Source organism: Grammomys surdaster, unplaced genomic scaffold, assembly GCF_004785775.1.
Source record: "Grammomys surdaster isolate TR1022 unplaced genomic scaffold, NIH_TR_1.0 309204, whole genome shotgun sequence".
NCBI lineage: Eukaryota > Metazoa > Chordata > Mammalia > Rodentia > Muridae > Grammomys > Grammomys surdaster.
Genome location: NW_021625970.1, coordinates 1 through 5,409, shown reverse-complemented (window position 1 = coordinate 5,409; position 5,409 = coordinate 1). Strand labels below are relative to the sequence as shown.

The window sequence follows — 5,409 nt, the reverse complement described above, 5'->3', positions numbered from 1 at the left end:
TCTCTCTCTCTCTCTCTCTCTCTCTCTCTCTTTCTCCCTCTCTCTCCTTCCTTTCTTTCATCCTTTTTTTTTCTTTTTAAAGATTTATTTACTATTTTATGTATGTGAGTACACCGTTGCTCTCTTCAGACACACCAGAAGAGGGCATCGGATCGCATTACAGATGGTTGTGAGCCACCATGTGGTTGCTGGAAATTGAACTCAGGACCTCTGGAAAAACAGTCAGTGCTCTTAACCACTGAGCCATCCCCCTAATTCCTGGATAATCCCAGTCCTAAAACCTTTCCTAGTCATCTTCCTGGAATTATTATTTGCTTCCTGCCTCTTTAATCTTGTTTCTACATTCCTTCATTAACAAAAAATTTCTAAGCAAACTATTAATCAGTTCCCGTTACAGGATTACCAGCCGCTATCCACAGAGGAGCTGCTGTCCACAGAGGGACCTGATGCAAATATTTACCAAGTGGACCCCGATGGTGAAAGTCAGCTACACCCCGAAATTGACAAAGCCCCTAAACAGCAAGAATCAGCTTAAGAGATCTGAGGCCCCTATTCCCCTTTCATCATCTCTTTAAGATAAGAAAAAGGGAGGTATGTTGGCATCAGGAACTAGTTCTACAGCCAGGAACCAGCAAGTCACCTCCAAATCCAGTGATGACAGTGACATCACCCATGGACGACAGGGACCCTCGCATCTGTTGCACGGCAATCGCCACACATTCCCAGCATCCACCTGGTCTACCTCCCACCTTTACCTGGGAGTGGTTAAATCACAGCCCAAATAAAAGGCACACCCCTCCTGACCTTTGTCCCTTTCCCTCTTCTTCTTTGTCTCCCTCCTTTGTCCTTTTCCCCCAACAATAAACCTCTCCCATGGAACTGAGCTGATCTGGTGTGATCTGTCTGGACAAGCCTCAGTTAGAACAGACCCAACCATGGATATCACCATGTTTTCTTCATAATATGAACCACAAATACTGTCTCTGCTTAGACAGAGATTCATTCATGGCCCTCAGCCACAGCTTGGGCTGGGACTTCTCACCATTGCCTGAGGTGGCAGGGGTGGCCACTCCTGTCACAAAAGGCTACTCCTCTCCATCCTCCAGTCTCTAGCTCCATCTCTCTTCACAATGCTCAAGCTGCCCCACTTCTCTTTCTTTCCCATCTGACAGTCACACACTCACACACTGTGGTGGCTCCTGTTGTAGGCTGGCCTAGTTGGTGGCAGGTTCTGGGTGACATCCTCCATCCCTTCTGCCTGGTGTGGTAGGAAGCATGTGTTTGTGCCATGCACTGGAGGGCAGGTCTGTGGGTGGCATGGCTATCTGTAGGTGTCTGTCTGTCTTCCTCCTCCTGGACTGTGCTGCCAGTTTTGATTTGATTTGATTGAGTTGAGTTGAGTGTAATGAGTCATAGGCATGAGCCAGCTTTGGCCACCAAGCCAGACACCAAGTAAGGATGAACAAAGCACTGCCATCTGCTCTGCCCCGACTGATATAAGAACAACACCAACACGGTGTGAGTGTACATTTCCAGTTACATGGAATATGATGCTGTCTGCTGACCTCTGCAGGCACCATGCATACAAGTGACACAGAAACATGTGTGCAAGGAAAACACTCATGCACATCACAGAACACAGAAGAATCTGAATTTTTTTTTATTGGAGTACAGCAGGGCTTGATACTATGCTGCACTGGGAGTGCAATAGGTGCCAGTGAAATGAAGAGCTTGTCAACTGGCTACATAAGGTGCTCCCATCAGCCTTAGCTACAGCCAAGACCTTGTCTTAAACAAGTAAACAAGATACAAAGGTGTTTGCTGAGGGTGTAACTTGGATGACCTAAGGTTTCATCCCTATTCATGAATCCAGCCCCACCAAAGCCAATCAGTGTCTACTATATGTTTATAGCTTAGTTCTACTTATTGCTCTCTGACTTATTGCTGACACTTCTGGTTGCTATGACAACACACTTGAGGGTGGAGTCTATCATGGTAGGGGTGGTATTGAGAGGGCGTCTAGTTATGAGGACTGGAGTGGGGTGATTGGTCACAGAGAGTGGTGACTGCTGATTCAAAAGTAGATATGTTTGTTAGAAAATTCTAAGTGCATTCAGGTTGACAAAGAAGGTTAATCATCACCACAAATTTAAGTCATTCTTAGACTGTCATGTTCCCCCTATGTTTTTGTAGACTTGGGGCCAGTGTTATGAACTACATGTGTCATCTTCACCTGCAGAGTCCCACCCTGACATTCAGACATCCAGGCACTGAGGTGGGGCCCTGATAGGCAGGACAGAGGCTGATGACCTCTGGCCAGCACCTCCTCCTCACTGTTCTGGAGGCCAGAGCTGGTGGCTTCTGGTCATCGACTCCTGTTGACAGCAGTAGTGGATTAGGACAAAGAAACTTAATCACTTGGGCTCGTTACTCTTTAACTCAGGGGCCTCTCACTGGCTGAGCAGAGGCTCAGAGAGCATTAGCTCTTTATGAGCGAGAAAGAAAAGAGATAAAGAGTGAGTCATCCAAACACACATACACGCTCCACCGGGTCAACCATCAGATTCATCAATTTTACAAATGCACATCTATACTTATGTACATACACATAACCTACATGTGTATGTACATATAGACACACATATATATGTACATATTGTACATACATGTATACAAACACACACGTTTATACATGTTTACACATTTGGGGGATAGAGCAGAGCCCCAACAGCCACACTTTTGGCAATGGAGTGCTGACTTAGCCTGGAACATTCTGGGCAGTGCCCTTCCTCAGCACATCCAGAGCCAGTGAATGCTGTTCTACCTGGAGGTGCAGGGCTGGCTTGCCTCCTCAGTCTCCTAGATGTTTCGACCCAAGTCTAAGATCTATGTGTGAATACTCCTCCATGATGGCCCATCTGTGCAATGACATCCACAATTTCATTCTGGTAACGTTCTAGGAAGTCATTTGGTTTTTCTTCTAACCTCAGACCTGTATCACTCTCCAGTAAGGCCTGCACTAGTAAGGAATAGTCCCTGTGGTAATGTTCTTTAAAAGTCTCACAGGATCCCCCTGTCTGGCCCTGGATTCTCAGATCTTGATCTCATGAGTTAGTGTTTCATACTCTAATGCTTGCATGCCTGGGATGCAGCCTGTGGAGCTAGCTGCTGCTGCTGCAGAGATGCCTCCTGTCCACAGAGATGTCCGATGACCACTATGGCTCAGTGGGCTCCCAACAAGCCTTATAAGGCATGAAGCAGCACAACCATCATGACCCACTCACTTTGGGTGTGGCAATCATCCTCAACGCTTGCCAGTCAATCATCTACTCCCCTCCTCTCAAGAACCTTTGTGATAGCTCTGTTGTCTCCTCTGACAGATGCTTTCTAAGATAACGAGGTGATCCTTCTGGCATCTGAGACACTGCTCTTGCTGTTGACAGACATGGAGGAGCTGGGATATCCATGTTTGCTTGTGTCTAAATTGTTTTTAGCCAACATACAAAATAGTGTGCAGATTCACACACGATGACATTGTACGTCCCTGACAGTCACCTCTCCATTTTCCTCCTCTCTTCTTCCTCTTCTCTCCTGATGGTCACCTTACTCACCCCACAGGCCTCCTCTGGTGTTTGTGTATATATGTATATACAAACCTGGAATCCAAAAATGAGAGAAGAAGAATGTGAAGAATGTCACATTTGTCACATGGTGCCTCCAGCTTCTCTCAATGCTTTGTCCTCCTACCGTTAGACACCTTCACTCAACATAGTGTGAAATTCCATAGAGGTGAGATGCGAAGCAGTGTTTGCATTTCTGGGCCATTTCACCTACCATGGTGAGTGTTTCTTCCTCCTTTCTGTTTTCCTTCCTACAAACAACATGATTTCATTTTTTCTTTACATCTGAATGGCATTCCACCATGTATGTATGAGTATGTATATATTACACACATAAAACGTATATATCAGTATATGTTTGGCAACATATCAGATTCAACTGGAAACTTCAAGGATTCTAGAAAATGAGATATTCTAACTACGCCAAATGTTTTAAGCTAGTTCAAGAGGTGTGCAAGGGGACCCGGATACAAGTTTGTGTTGGCAGATCAAGTTTAGGTTCAAGGTCTTAGGCACCATTTCCTTCTGAGGACCCAGCAGCTCAGGAACATAACAGTGGTGGGAAAGGCCAGAAGAAGACAGAATCCATGTGGCATTGTCCTAACAACAGTATGTAACAGAAGATCTAAACTGGACTGTAAGGAATGACATTTATACTTACAGGTGTTAGCGGGGTGGGAGGATCTTGTGGCAGAATGCCAACATCTTGTTTCTGATCCATTTCCCTTTTACTGAGGTGTTTTGACCAAGAGTGCTGGAGTCATCCTCAGGCTCAGTACCTGCCTGAAACTGATGGTGGAAAGACACCAACAGCTGGGTTTCTCAGGAACTTCTGCCACCTCCTTGCCTTCTCTCTCCTCATACTTTTGCCTAGGCTTTTCCTTCCTGCTCTCTCCCTTCATTTTCTCTCCTCTCAACTCAACAGCTTCATCTTTTTCCTCACAGCTGGTTTTTGCATCTTAAATGCACTGAGTCAGGAAAAAAAAATTTTTTTTTCGAGACAGAGTTTCTCTGTATAGCCCCGGCTGTCCTGAAATTCACTCTGTAGACCAGGCTGGCTTTGAACTCAGAAATCTGCCTGCCTCTGCCTCCCAAATGCTGGGATTAAAGGTGTATGCCACCACTGCCTGGCAAGTCAGGAAAATGTTTATTACCATAATTATTAAAAGAGAGGGCACAGAGGAAGAGAGTAGGTGAGTTTTGCCAGCTAGAGTTACCCTTGGAGTCTCCTGTAGAAACCCATCCTCCCAAAGAGCCAGGAGATGCAGCTTGCACCTTATGAGCCAACATCCTACTCTGCCTCCCCTGGCTCAGACTCCTTCTCGAATCTTCCTCCCTGGAGAGGCTCTGACGGGTGCTCGCGCATGTACCTAGTGTCACCTGCTCTTTTTGAGTGTCAGGACAGCAGCAGTCACAGCAGCTTTGCCCCGGGGATTCGAGTGAAGTTGTAAAGAAAGTTCAAAATCTAGAAGCCTTGTTCTTCAGTTCTGACAGGTAGAATGACAATCAAAGAGGAGATCAAAGAACTGAGGGAGACCGTCTCACACTTCCTGGAGTGATGTCAACCCACGATATGTAGGTTCTGCAAAACTGAAATCAGGACATAGAGCAGATGAATCAATCCAAACCACAAAGGTCTGCCAAGACTAAAGCCAAGAGCGACCACAGGCACTGCAGCTTGTTCTCCTCAAATCCAGGTGCTGAGAAGGACTTCTGGAGACAGCCACCAAGTCACTGCTGAGGGACTCTGCCTCAGGCTTTGCCTTCCTGCCTCTGGCCAGCAGGTGTC

General features: G+C 46.2%; 1 long non-coding RNA gene across 1 annotated transcript; it reads right to left on the bottom strand.

Annotated features, from left to right (window-relative positions):
• Positions 1 to 3,339: 3,339 nt before the first annotated feature.
• On the bottom strand, positions 3,340 to 4,465 carry LOC114616212. Its single transcript, XR_003710605.1, has 3 exons — positions 4,282 to 4,465; positions 3,748 to 3,871; positions 3,340 to 3,656 (listed from the first exon to the last, which is right to left on the bottom strand). It is a non-coding gene; the product is annotated as an uncharacterized LOC114616212 (long non-coding RNA).
• Between the last annotated feature and the right edge of the window lie 944 nt (positions 4,466 to 5,409).